Source organism: Ctenocephalides felis, unplaced genomic scaffold, assembly GCF_003426905.1.
Source record: "Ctenocephalides felis isolate EL2017-DRISC unplaced genomic scaffold, ASM342690v1 CF-g0.4_SCAFFOLD_01886, whole genome shotgun sequence".
NCBI lineage: Eukaryota > Metazoa > Arthropoda > Insecta > Siphonaptera > Pulicidae > Ctenocephalides > Ctenocephalides felis.
Window position 1 is genome coordinate 867,449 of NW_020538040.1, and position 15,953 is coordinate 883,401.

The following is a 15,953-nucleotide window of genomic DNA, read 5'->3' on the forward strand; positions in this document are numbered from 1 at the left end:
AAAACCTATATAACCCTTTCTATAAATCCTCAAAAAATACTTATGCTGTAATAATGATTTTAAAATAGCAATTTTTGCAAAATTTTTACGTAAACTATTTTTAGGATTTAAAGAAAGGTCTGAGGTACCTTATGCCAAAATTTCAGATCTCTACCTACCACGTACTACGAATACCAGCCCTTTAAAGTCAACCCTTAATATGTGCAAAAGTGTCAAGAATCCAAAGTACTTATGTACATAGATTTAGAAATTACAATTAAAATCAACAAATTTTGCGAAATTAGTGCGACAACTATTTTTAGTATTTAAAGAAAGGTTCAAGGTACCTTATACCAAAATTGCAGTCTTCTGTCTACCACGTAACACGAATACCAGCCCTCCAAACACAACCCTTAATACGTTCCTGTACAAAAACCCAAATTAAAATCCTAAACAAACCTAAATATGTACTTCTTAAATTAGAAATCAATATTAAAATTAACAAATTTTGCAAAATTAGTACAGGAATTATTTTTAGTATTTAAAATAAGGTTTAAAGTATCACGTGACCAAATTACAACATCATAGTGCCTATCTCTAATTTGTTAAAAAATAAATCACAAGTACACAATGTATTTGATGCAAAATTAAATTGTTGTAAAAAATCTAGCAGGTGTATATGTGATGTAATTATTTTATTAGTTATTAATGTAATTATTTTTTTGGACTGACAGACTGACATGTTGACTGACACCAAAAGTGTCTTCTAGTACTTTGTTAATCCAATTTCGACGAGATCATCAGAACGTCTCAAATCATATCAAACTTCTAAATCTCGCAAATGAGTTTCGCATTTTGGCAAAAGAGGAAATTAGATTTCCCAAACTAAACATCAACCCGAAACAGTTTAAAGATGTTATCAGTTAATAAGATCTTGTTTTGCATTTAATAATAATAATAATAATAATAATAATAATAATAATAATCGTTGTAGTTGTTAGTTGATGCGAAATTCAAAGAGTACATATGAAGGTTTGTATGGGATTTTAGTTTGGTTTTTGTACAGGGACGTATTAAGGGTTGTGTTTGAAGGACTGGTTTTCCTGGTACGTAGTAGGTAGAATGCTGAAATTCTTATACAAGATTCCTCAAAACTTTCTTTAAATACTAAAAAGTAGTGTGTCGTACTAATTTCGCAAAATTTGTTGAGTTTAATTGTAATTTCTAAATCTAAGTATATAAGTACTTTGGATTTTTGACACTTTTGAACATATTAAGGGTTGACTTCAAAGGACTAGTACTTGTGATACGTAGTAGGTAGAGATCTGGAATTTTGGTATAAGGTACCTTGAACCTTTCTTTAAATTATAAAAATAGTTGCCGTAATAAATTTCCCAAACTAGTTAGGTTTAATTGCAATTTCTAATTGAAGGAGCACTTAAGTAGCTTAGATCCTTGACACTTTTGGTCATATTAAGGGTTGAATTCAAAGGGCTGGTATTTGTGGTGAGTGGTAGGTAGAAAATTGGAATTTTGGTATAAGGTACCTTGAACCTTTTTTTAAATACTAAAAACAGTTGTCGTACTAATTTCGCAAAATTTGTTGAGTTTAATTGTAATTTCTAAATCTAAGTACATAGATACTTTGAATTCTTGACACTTTTGAACATATTAAGGGTTGAATTCAAAGGGCTGATATTCGTATTACGTGGTAGATAGAAAGTTGTAATTTTTGTATAAGGTACCTTGAACCTTTCTTTAAATTCTGAAAATAGTTTACGTAAAATATTTGCAAAATTTGCTCTTTTAAAATCATTATTTTAAACCTTGAGCATTTTTTGGGCTATAGAGTATTTATTCCAAGGGTTAGTATAGGATTTTGAAGGCATGGTATTTGTGTTATGTGGTGGGTACAATGCTGGAATTTGGCTATATGGTACCTTAAACCTTTCTTTAAATTCTAAAAATAGTTTACGTAAAAATTTTGCCAAATTTGCTGTTTTTAAAACCGTTACCATACCAACAATGTTTTTATGTCATATAGATTGTACAAAGGGTTTTCTTATAAGCAAATAAAATTAGAATTAGGCACTATGATGTTGTAATTTGGTCACGTGAAACCTTAAACTTTGTTTTAAATTCTAAAAATAATTTCCTCCAAAAATTTGCAAAATTGTTCGATTTATAGCCATCAGAATAGAAAAAGTGGTGTATTTTATATAAATTATCAAGAGTGTTTTCTCCTAAGCAAAACTAGCTAGAGTTAGGCACTAGGATGTTGTAATTTGGTAACATGATACCTTAAACCTTGTTCTAAAAACTAAAAATAGTTTCAACCCCAAACTTGCAAAAATGTTGATTTTATACGTGTTTTTAACGTATGGCAATCACAATAACAAGTTTCCTTTACCTAACTATATTTTACTAATGGCGCAAATAAATTGGCGCTAATTTTAACTTATTTTATCTTTATGTGTGTTATTAGAAATTTTTGAAAAATGAATTATTATAAAAAGATAAATGGCAGTGTGTTCAGCTTTTAGTTTTGTTAATTATTTAGGACCATTTTTTAAATATATTTTTTTTCACAATGAATAAACAAAAAAATAAATGAATAGTTTACCCACTGCAAAGCACGCTACATATAAATGTTCCTGAACCATATCAATAGTTTTTGCAAGGCCTAACCTAATTTGAAACCGATTCAATTTCAATTGAATTGGCACATTTGAAGTTTCAAGATTTTGATATATTATTACAGCACTTTTGAATTATTTCATTAATTGTTGAATTACGAATCAAAATGTGATAATTTAAATTGTTTTGTTATTATGTGCCATACTAAATGAATTTACTGAGATTGAAAAAAAAATTGAGAGAATAAAAAATTTGACAGTTTTGCCCTAATTTTGTATGATACTTATAGTTGCTTATCAAAAACTATTGTATCCTTAGATTTCAGTATTCAATCTCTTTCATTTTTTTGCAAAAATTGCTCTTTGTGCAAACGAGTTTATCAACTCTGTACTGTTTGTGCGCATCGGAAAATGTTTATGCAACGGGAAAATGAATTGATAAAAATAAATACTATTTTGAAGTAAAAAAGTGTTGTATGTATTATGTGAATTCAGCATTAAAAAAAAATTAAATAAAAAAATTGACCCCAAAATTAACAATGAATTGGGGTTGGACAACCCTTAGTAATAATAAATTTTATTTGGCAATAAGATTCAAGCTTTTTCTTTAAGCTTAAAAGTCTGAACTAAAATTATGTTAAAAATATTAAATGGCTGAATGGATAAAAAAATGAATAACTAATATAATAGGGGTTGGTAAACGAAAAAGTAAAATATCAGGGTTGTGTAATAAAGTAAATTGAAAGCATATATAGTACTTCATTAGTTAATTGTTGAAAATATTTTTTTTTACTGAATTTTATTATTGTATTAAAATTTTTGAAAAATAAAATAATATAAAAAGGTGAAGGGCAGTATGTTCAGATATTTATTTTAGGACAAAATATTATTTTTACAATAATAATACTAAATTGTATTTTGAAATAAGATTCAAGCTTTTTCTTTAAACTCAAAAGTATGAATTAAAATTATGTTAAAAATATTAAATGACTGAACGAGGGATAAAAAATTATTGGATTATTAAATTGGATATAGAAAAATAGGGGTTGGTGATAAAAAAGTAAAAAATCAGGGTTTGTGTGTATTTTGTAATTTTACATTATAAAAAAATATAAACAAAAATTCCGCCCAAAAATTATAAAAAACATAGGAGAAAGAGTATTGAACGAACTTTGTGAAACATAAATTATATATATATATATATATATATATACATATATACTTAAATATAACTGTGTATATATTAATATGTGCACATGTGCAGGCGTACTCTTATTATTATTATTCGTTCGTTGGTTCGTTCGTCCGAATATAAAAATCAAACTGGAAACTTGTTCTGAGGCATATGTCATTATATACGCGTGACAAAATTAACATACATTAAATATATACATGTATATGTTAATATATATATATACATGTATATATATATATATAAATATATATAAATGTATATATATAAATGTATATTTGTATATATAAGAGTTGCAAGTGCTAAGTACCTTTACGACTACTGCATACGCCAAGACAGAGGTCAGGAACAAAATCTGAAAATAAAAATTAAAATATAAATAATGATAATATTATTATATATAATATAATAAATATAAATTATTATTTATTATTACTATTATTATTTTTGAAAAAAATACCCAGGCTAAGCACAGTCTAAGCGCCACTCTGGTACAAATGCTTTCCCAAGTGCGTTTAGACTGTTTATGTACTTTATTTTCCAATTTTGTGAGAAAACTATTGAAAAATGTGAAAATGCCGCCAAGCTAAGCACAGTCTATTTAATATATTTTTAATAGATTATATTTTTTATTTCAAGTCTATTATAATTTTGCTCGTCAGTAGAGTTATTTTTTTATTTCGAGTCTGTAATAATTTTGCTCGTCAGTAGAGTCCTTTTTCATTTCAAGTTTATAATAAGTTTGCTGGTCAGTAGAGTCCTTTTTTATTCTAAGTCTATAATAAGTTTGCTTGTCAGTAGAGTCCATTTTTTTGTTAAGTCTATAATGATCTTGCTCGTCAGTAGAGTCCTTTTTTATCTCAAGTTTATAATAATTTTGCTCGTCAGTAGAGTCCTTTTTTTAGTTCAAGTACTTAGTAATTTTGCTCGTCAGTAAAGTTTATTTTTTTATTTCAAATCTATCGTGATTTTGCTCGTCAGTAAAGTCCTTTTTTTATTTCAAATTTATCATGATTTCGTCAGTAGAGTCCTTTTCTATTTCAAGTCTATTATGATTTTGCTCGTCAGTAGAGTCCATTTTCCATTATTAAAAAACACGTGACTATTTTAGAAATTTACTTATGGACTAGAATGATTTTTATTTTGATGGTTAGTAGAGTCCTTTTTCCATTAATAGAAAACATGTCTATTTTTAAATCTTCAGATGGAAAAGAATGAATTTTGTTTTGCTGGTTAGTAGAGTCCTTTTTCAATTTATAAAAACATGTCTATTTTAGAATCTTCATATGAAAAAGAATGAATATTATTTTGCTCGTCAGTAGAGTCCTTTTTTATTAAAATGACAGCATGTGACTATTTTAAAATCTTACTCTTGGAAAATTTAAAATACAGAATAAATTTCATTTTGCTCGTCAGTAGAGTCCTTTCTTATTTGATTGTCAGTAGAGTTATGTTTCTATTTAATGTCTAACAAACTTAAAAAACGAAAAAACAAACTCTACTGACAAAGAAACTGATTTTCGATTTGAATTAAAAAGGGATTTTACCGACGTGCAAATTATTTGGCAAACTTGAAGGATTTTACTAACTTACTGAGAAAATAAAATTTACAAAAAAAAAAGAACGCTACTGACGAGCAATTGTAATTTCAACTTGGAATATTCAAAAAGGGACTCTACTTACAAGCAAATTTAATATCAATTTATTAATTTTATTATTTAGTTATCTATATGCTTACTCAGAACACAAGAAAAACAACATGTTAGTACCTTTTGTGTAGATAACTCTATATATCTCCTACTGCAATACAAAAATTAAAAATTTAATATCATATACCAAAAATAGATACTTCAAAAATTATTAATATTTTTTCCAGAATTTTTTATTACCATTTACTATTTTTAATAAATTTTCAAAAATTCAAAACACCGCCAACAAACGATCTAAACATACCCTTACGTTCAAGCACTTGTCTCAAATAAGTATAAATATCTTCTATTCAAATACAAAAACCAAAAATTTTATATCGAGTACCAAAAATTTTATATCGAGTACCAAAAATAGATACTTCAAAAATTATTATATATTTTTTCCAATTTTTTTTATTACTATTTACTATTTTTAATAAATTTTCCAAAAATTTAAAACACCACGAACAAACCATAATAAAACATAGTTAAAATTTTAGATACTTGTTTCAACTAAATCCAAAAATCTCCTATTCCAATACAAAAACCAAAATTTTTTTTTCATGTTCCGAAAATAGATACTTCAAAAAGTATTATACTCGTATATTTTTTTCAAAAATTTGTATCACCATTTAATATTTTTTTAAATTTTTGAAAATGTTTAGAACACCTGTTAAAGTTCGTGTAACTCTTGCCCATGTATAAGTTACTACGCATCATTTGTCTCTCGTTTTAGATTGTATATATAATTGTATATATAATATTATATATATATATATAATATATATATATATATATATTGTATATATATATATATATATATAATGTATAATATTATATATATATATATATATATATATAATCTGAGCCCATGTTCCTTCTTCTTATTATCTTCTTCAATTTTGTTCCTTTTGGTTTTGTTTAATATGAGTTAACTTGGTCATTTACCTTCAATGCTCATATATATATATATATATATATATATATATATATATATATATATATATTTGAATAGTCTTGAATTTAATGTTGACATATATGTTTAATTTGAGTTAAATATTCGGGCGTAACATCAATAAAAATAGTATGAGGCTTTTTTTTTAAAGTTTATTTATTTAAAATCCATACGTTTCGGATAGCATCTTAGCCATCATTCAGTGGTAATTAAATTAACCATAAAAATTATATATATATATATATATATATATAATGCACTTAGTAAAATAAACAATATTAAAATTAATAACAAAACTAAATCATAAACAGAATTATTTGGAGAAAGTACCAAAAAACAATAATTTTAAATCATATACTTCAACTTTTTAGAATTTCATATCATTTCATGTTTTTTACATGATTTTATAAGTTTTTATATCATTATATTTAAATTCTTTAAATAAATTCTTTAAATCTGTATTTTCCGTTCAATTTAAATATTATATAACTTTATATAATTTTATATCATTTACAAACTTTATAAAAAAATTACAAATTACAAAGTTTATATTAAATAATATCTTCTTTTATTATGTATGATCTTATATAATTTTTCAAATTTAATTTAACTGTTTATTATTCCATGTTATTTTATATCAATCTTTTTTTGTCATTTTATAACATTTTAAATCATTTTTTGCATCATTTTTTGCACACAATTTTGACAAGAATCTAATTAACTCGAATGCAAAAAATGCATTTACAGAAAATTTAGTAATTTTTGAAAATTACTAAAAAAAATTCACAATTCAAAAATCAGTTTCAAAAAATTCAAATTTTCGAAATTTTTCATAATTTTCAAAAAAAAAAAACTAAATTTTGAAAAAATGATTTCTTTCCAAATTCTAAAAATATTTAGAAAAAACTTTTTTTTAATTTCAAAAAAATTTAAAATTTTGAAAAAATTCTAAATTATTAAAAAAAAAATTAAATTATCAAAAAATCAAATTTAGAAAAAATAGGGCTTTTATAAACAAACACACAAGTTGTTTATAAAATACGCTCGTTGCCCAATTTAATAAGCACTTGTAAATTTACAGTATCTATTGAAATTATTCAAAACAATTATTGATTATTTTCATTCCCCGTATGTCTAATTACGCTACGGGAAGTTCCAGCAATTTGCCTTAAGGTACATGCCATGCGCCCCACTAGTTAATTTCCCGTAGGGTAAGTTATAGTAATCGCAAAAAAATCGAAAATGAAAATTTTTATATATCTTTACGTTTTAGAGGTTTCTGAACATTTTGGCATACCTTAGAAAAAATGGATGTATGTGTGTGTGTGTGTGTGTGTGTGTGTGTGTGTGTGTGCGTGTGTGTATGTATGTGCGGATACAAATTTTCGTCGACGATTTCGGGAACACGGATCAACCGATTTGAATAATTCAAAAAACATTTGATTCGTATTGATAAGGAAACGTGCTGATTAGTTTTTGGCGAAAGCAGGTCTAGCCGTTCCGGAGATACGGGGCAAAAAGTGCCGAAAACGGTAACTCAGTTTTTAAGAGAACGGAGCGTCCGATTTTAATAATTCAAAAAACATTCTACTTGTATTGACAAGATAAAGAATTTATCAAATTTTCATAAAGGCAGGTCTAGCGGTTTCGGAGATCTAACGAAGAAAGTAACAAAAAATGCCATTTGGCGGTCAAAAATGATCATTAGACATATGCACATCAAATTTTTAGATCTTTTATAGAGATTTTAACAATAAGTATGAATTTTGTTTATTTTCCTATGGGTTCCGTATCAATGTTTACCCGTTAAACAGCGACGCCGCGCTTACGCGCTTTATATTTTGTCTCTATGCAGTTAAAGCAGTACGATTGCTTTGAAAAACAAGTTCAGATCTTCCAAAATATGTCAAAATAAAGAAAACATTTTTTTTTTCAAAAAAAAATTTTTTTTAAAAAATTTTTTTAAAAAAAAATTTAAAAAAAAAAAATTTTTTTTTTCAAAAAAAAGTAATTTTTTGTCCAATTTATAGTTTCTCAAAAATCTTATTTTTTCGAAGTAAATTTTTTTCAAAAATGTTAATCGTTTTTAAAAAAAAATAATAATTTTTGGTACGGGAAGTTCCAGCAATTTGCCTTAAGGCACGATGCCCTAATTGCCTTAAGACAGAATTCCACTTACAGCTAGTTTTCTCATTGTATCGTTTACACTTTGAGAGCCTTTCGTATATCTTTAGAAAGAGACGCAAAGAAAACAAAGAGCGGGACACCGATATAAACAAGTTTCTTTGCGTTCGTGTACGTTCGTAAACTGTGACACTTGAGTTTAAGTCTTCTCATATTATATACATGTGTTCGTAGTAGTTTGTAGGAGGGCTATTGACCTTTAACTTAAATACAAATTTAAACGACACTAATAAATAGATATATATACAAATGTATATATATATATATATATATATATATATATATATATTCATATATATACAAATGTATATGTATATGTATATATGTATGTATATGTACATGTATGCATGTATGTATATATAAAGTTTGTTTTTAATGATTTGTTTACGTTAAACGAATTGTGGTAGGATGCTGTAATTCGGATGTTTTATTATATTTACATTTATTAAATTATACAGAGAGATTTATTAAACTAATGGTGCATGGCATCGTGACTTAAGGCAAATTGCTAGAACTTCCCGTACCATAATTCAACATTCGAGGAATGAAAATAATCAAAAATTGTTTTGAATAATTTCAAATAGCTTATTTATTACATACTGTAAACTTATAGGTGCTTCTTAAATTAGGCGACGAGCGTATTTTATGAACAACTTATGAGTACGTTTACAAGAGTCCTTCTTTTTAAATCAGATTTTTTTGATAATTTAGATTTTTTTTTCAAAATTTTGAAATTTTTTTTAAAGTTCAAATTTTTGGAAAAAAATTATTTTTTTTATTTTTTGAGGATTTGGAAATTATTAAAAATACTCAATTTTTTTTTGAAAATTTCAAAATATCTCAAATTTTTGTAACACATCGATTTTTAATTTTAATATTTTTCGAACTTCAGATTTTTTTTTAATGAAGAAAAATTTAGAATATTTGCTACTCGACAATATTTATGCAATCAAAATAGTTACAAATGCATATTTAAATTTTCAAAATAAATAATTAAAATAAAAATAAAATGATTTGATTTGTTCGAAGCCGGATTTTGTAACCGGTTCAAAATTTGCTTACGTTTGTAGTAAGATCTTGTAATTTTAATATAGTTCACGTAAAGCTTCAAATTAAAATATTAAATAACAAAATTGATCAATTTTCTTATGGCGTATTAGCCAAAATTACATATTTGAAGAAAGTACCTAAAACGACCTTTTTACTCTAAAAGAAGTGTAATATTACTTTAAAAAATTACATTTTAATTAGATTAATTTAAAAAACCTTCAAAATACCCAAATTATAATAGAGCCTTGTAGTTAGGGTGTAATGCAGATTAATGAATTTACTAAAAGAATGAATACTAATAAAACCAATAAACTTTATGTGAACCACAATACAAATTATTAATAATTTAGTAAAAAAAAAGTACCTACATCTTTTTGTACTGATCTATTTTGTTTACAAGTTGCCTATCGGCAAGTTGCTCATAGATATATAAATATATATCATATATACACATTTATATAAATACATGTATGTATATATATAAATATATACATGATGATTATTATTATTACAGTTTTACGACGCTAGAACACAGCTGTAATTTTAATGCTATAATTAACCTTATGCTACGAACATACGTTTCGACATGTGTATATATATATATATATATATATATATATATATATATAATGTACAAATGTATGTTGAAGGCAGTTATCCTGGTTTTAGCATATTATAAATCAATCACATGTTATATCGTATATGACAGAAAAAAATATTCGAGTTGAAATTTTAATTAAACGAATCTGAATATCTGCATATATATATATATATATATATATATATATATATATATAATATATATATATATATATATATATATAAGAAAGTGTAGATTGTTAAATTTCCAACAAGTTTGTCTTATATCATAATTTTACTAATCCAATAGTTTAAGATCTACAAACGATATACGCAATAAATCTACTCCTATTAAATATCTGTGTTTGATGACAATTTTAAAGTATACCGAGTTACTGTAGGGATTTGGTGTATCAGAAAATATCATAGACAATTTAATTTTGTATAAATTTACAGAATATTTCATTTAATTTGGACAAACGGTTCAAAAGTTACAGAAGATGCAATAAATAAATGCGCCATTAATTTGTAAGTAAATTACATGTAGTGATTGTAACGTACTATATATAGTACAGCGGGTCAAAAAGACCCTTGATGACGTCATATGGTAAAAACGCATGTTGGGTATCAAATGAAAGGTCTTAATGAGCACTTTACAAAATTCATACTCAAAGAACTCAAAAATCAAAAGGACTATGTACCTCTTAGACAATTGTATGGTAATTATTATAATAGTACAAACATATAATAACAATTATAAAAATATAATAATTTGTATAATAGTGAATCATGTCTTTCCAATATGTTTTTTCTGAAAGTCTAAATACAGATTGCTCGTAGGTAGTGTTCCCTCTAGCAAATATATTTGTCAGTAAAGTCTCCTTTATTTGTATAATTACAATTCAAAATTTACTTTTTTGTCAGTATTAATACATATGAATTTTTATTTATATTTATATCATTTTTACTAAATTATTGTATCAGTTTGCTCGTCAGTAGAGTTCTATCGTATTATCATCGGAATTATTAAAATACATTATGACAATAGTTTCTTTGGGTAGAAGAAGTTGATCTAAAAAACGTATTTCATATTTAATTATTATTTTAGAGTATACCAAGTTGCTGTATCGACACTAATGATATAAGACAATATTCTAGATTATTTAATTTAGAACATATTTGCCGAATACAGCGTTCATATTAATCCAATAGTTTGAATGTTACAAGAGATTTAATAATTAAATGCACAAGTAAGTCAAGTCGATGTCGATTAGAATCGCGTCGTACTATATACAGTACAGTGGGTCAAAATTTTTCCATATAGTAAAAATGCATGTTGGGTATCAAACGAAAGGTCTCGACGAGCATTTTACGAAATTCATGATTATAGACCCTAAAACCCAATAGAGTTACGTATATTATATATTTACCAAAAAATCTACCAATTATTTGGATCTTCAAGATCAATTATACATCCTACAACGCTAGCATAAGAACTTATAATTCTACAAATTATCTACAATCACCACAAATACCAAAATGGCTAAACTCTACTTAAAACTAGTACCATTTCAATTTTCCAAAAGAGTATAACAAAAGATAATAGGACTTATTTTCAAATGCAATTTCGAAGTATATAGAGTTTTTGTAGGACTTTACAGTATTAGACAATATTCTAGATCTAGATTATTAAATTTTTTTTTTTTTTTTTTTTTTTTTTAATAGTTTTATTTAGCAATCAGAAAAATTACATTTTTCTATAAGCTAAATTGCAAATTATGTGAATGTTAAAATAAGATAGGATCCACTGATCTATCTTACATTATGTTACTTAATATATTTATATATATATATAACTAATGATTGTACTTAAATACTATGTAGAGGCCACTTTCTCTTCAATCTTGGGTTTTGTTGAGGGCGCAGTAAATCCTTTATCGATTCATTTGGGTGCATCTCCAATCTGTTACGGTATTTAGATGATAGTTCTTTATATGTCTCGTGCACAGTCAGCATTTTTAGGTCGCCATAGACAGTTTTGTTAGTGACATACCAGGGTGAGTTGAGGATGGCTCTTAAGATTTTAGTTTGTGTTCTCTGCATAATTTCCAGATTAGATTTGGAGGCGCATCCCCATAGCTCTAGACCATAGGTCCATATTGGCTTAATGATAGCCTTGTATAGCAGTAGTTTATTTTCGACGGATAGTTTGGACTGTCTGCTAAGTAACCAGTTCATCTCCTTCATTTTTAGTAGAATTTGTTCCTTTTTCTTTTTTATATGTTCTTTCCACGTGAGTCTTGAATCTAGATGGAGTCCCAGATATTTTACTACTTGTACTTGTGGGATCATGATGTTGTTTAAGTATACAGGAGGACAAGTTTTTGACACAACGTGAATGTTATGTGCGCAGATTTTGATTCGTTAATCCGTATGTGCCATTTGTTTAGCCATTTCTCTAATATGCAGATATAATTTTGAGTCAGTTGAGATGCTAATAGAGGATTTTGATTTCTGAATAAGATAGCAGTGTCGTCGGCAAATGTAGCTATAATAGAGTTAGGAGGTATTGGTATATCTAATGTAAATAATACATATAATAATGGTCCCAGGATGCTGCCCTGCGGGACTCCTGACCCTATTTTACAGAAATCTGACAGTTCAGCGTTCACTCTAATCTGGAAAGATCTGTTTTCTAAATATGATTTTAATAACTTGAAGTATTTAACTGGAAAGTGTTTTTTAATTTTATATAACAGCCCAGGATGCCAGACCTTATCAAAGGCCTGACGAACGTCCAAGAAAATGCCACTGCAATATTCCTTTTGTTCAAATGTTTTTTTAATATTTTCAACAATCCTATGGATTTGTTGAGTCGTTGAGTGCTTATGCCTGAACCCGAACTGATGTGACGGCATCCAGATGTCTGTCGGTAAATCATGATTAATTTTTTATATATTATTTTTTCCAGTATTTTGGAAATTATAGGAAGCAAACTGATAGGTCTGTATGACGAAACATCCGTTGGATTTTTACCTGGTTTGGGTATCATTATAATTTGTGCCCTCTTAAAGTGGTTTGGCCAGTAACCAATCCTGAGTATAGCGTTGAATATATATGTAATTGCAATAATTGTTTTCCTTGGAATTTCTTTAATGACTTTACCACTTATTAAATCATAGCCCGGAGACTTTTTTGCTTTTAGATTATTTATTTCATAGCTGACTTCCTTTGGTTTAACAGGGGTTATAGCTTCCACCATTTCTATTGATTTATGTAGTTCTTCTGCTATTTCAGTATCCGTAGAATTGTCAAAAGGCTGAAATACTGAAGTTAAATGTTTGGCAAAAAGCAGTGCCTTTTCGAGATCACTTCTTGCCCAAGGTTCATTTATATCTTCTCTAACTGGTGGTGCTGGAATTTTGGTTTTTTATTATTCCGAATTGGCTGCCAGATAGTATTGTCCGTTCTAGACAGGCTTAAAATATATTGTTCAAAATTTTCGGAAGTGACTAGTTTTAATTTTGCTTTGAGCAATCGGCATAATTTATTAAATTGAGTTTTGTCTTCTGGCCTGTGATAACGTTGCCATTTTGCTCTTGCCCTCCTTTTCTCCTGTATTAGATTTTTTATTTCCAGCGGGATATCTTGTACTTCACGAAAATGTAATTCTGGAGTTGCTTGTACCACTGACTCCTGAATGTTAAAAATTAAGTCGTTTATTGATTTATCGATATCTTCTTCATTTTTCAATCGCATTTTAAGATTTGTTCGTTCATTTAGTGTGTTGCGAAATTTTTCCCAATTTGTGAATTTATTATAAAGTATTCTGTTGTTTTTTATAGGAATTGGTGCAACTCCTATTGTTAGAATGATTGGAGAATGGTCGGATGATAAATCAAAAGATGGTTTTATTTCAATGTATTTTTCATCAATATCCTTTGTAATGAAAAAATCGAGCAGATCCGGTATTTTATTAGTATCGCTCGGCCAGTATGTTGGGCTTCCAGTTGATATGTAAGAGAGATTGTTTTTATCTATTGCATTTAATAATTCCTTGCCTCTAGATGTAATTAATCGAGAACCCCATCTTGTATGTTTGCAATTGTAATCTCCTCCTACAATAAATTTTGGGCCTAGTTGTGAAAGATAATTTTCGAAATCAATCTGTTTAATTTTATGTCGTGGCGGACAGTAAACCGCTGACAATGTTATGTTGTACGACTGTAACTTGACTTTTATTGAGGTTGCCTGCAGGAGATCATATTGATAATTTGGTAAAGGATAGTGATCAATTGTATTTTAATTAATATAGCTGTTCCACCATGAGCTGTACCGTCAGGATGATTGCAGTGTTGCATCGTATATCCAGGTATTTTAAAATATGAAAAATTTGTGAAATGCGTTTCACTAATTAATAAAACGTCTATTTGGTTAATTTTTAAAAATGTAATTACTTCCAATCTATGTTGAATGATTCCGTTTGCGTTCCACAGTGCAATTCTTAAAAATTTAGCCATTAGTGTTGTCTTTTATTTACTAAGGTTGTAAGCATACTGAGCACCATAGTGTTCTGTTGAATCAGTTGATTAAACATATTTTTAAATTCTAGAAGAAAAGCTGTGAAGTTCGGCCCTGAACTTGTTATGTTTTCAGTACTGTTGTTATTGTTTAGTACCTGGGAGTAGGTTCGGTTATGATCTTGATGTGAATTCGTCATTGTGTTGTCGGAGCGAGAAGTGGCGTTTACATTATTTGATGTGATACGATTATGTAATGTTGTTGGATTATTTTTGAATTTTTGATTGTATAGTTTTTGATAAATAGGGCACCCACGGTAATGAGCACTGTGCTCCATAGAGCAGTGATAGCAACGGTTCGGTGCGTCGTTCGATTTTTTACAGTCGGCAGTACTATGGTTATCAGAACATCTGGCACAAACGTGGGGTCTGTTGCAATATTTTTTCGTGTGACCAAATAATAAGCAACGTTTACATTGTATTACTGATTTATTATTATTAGGGGGTTCTACACGAATAATGTGATTTAAAATTTTTGTTACCAAGTAGACATCTTTATTATTTTTATTCGGTTCTAAATCTACGTAAAAAAGATTGAGCGGTGATTTAGTTACTCTGCTAATAATATTTGTAATATTTCTGACTTGTGACCCAATGCAGCAAGTGCGTTGACAATTTGACTTACGTCCGTTGTATGGTGCAGGTACCTAATGACTACCCGATACGCCCTCTCCTCTTTCAATTGGTATGTATGGTGTGTTACTTTAGTATTCCTAAAGTGTTTTGTAAGTGTACGAAACACTTCAGAATTCTCACATAATATTTTGATTGTGTTATTGTTGACAGCGCGCAATGTGTATTGTTTTCGGTCGATAATTGTGTTTAGTTCATGAATCATTTGTTCATATCATCAACGTCATAAGTAAATATAGGAGGCGGCTTTTGGATTGGTTGGTTAGGTGTGTTTTCTTGAGAATTGCTACCGGTACTTTTCTGAACTTCTTTAATTGTTTTTAGAGGTTCATACCTGTTTTGTAAATTAATTGAGTACGGAGAAATTGTTCCGTGTATTTTTCGTTTCTTTGGGTTTGGAGCCAGCTGCCATGGATGACCCGGATTGTAGTCACTATCTCGTTCATTACTGAATCTTGAGAAATATTAGGTTGTGGA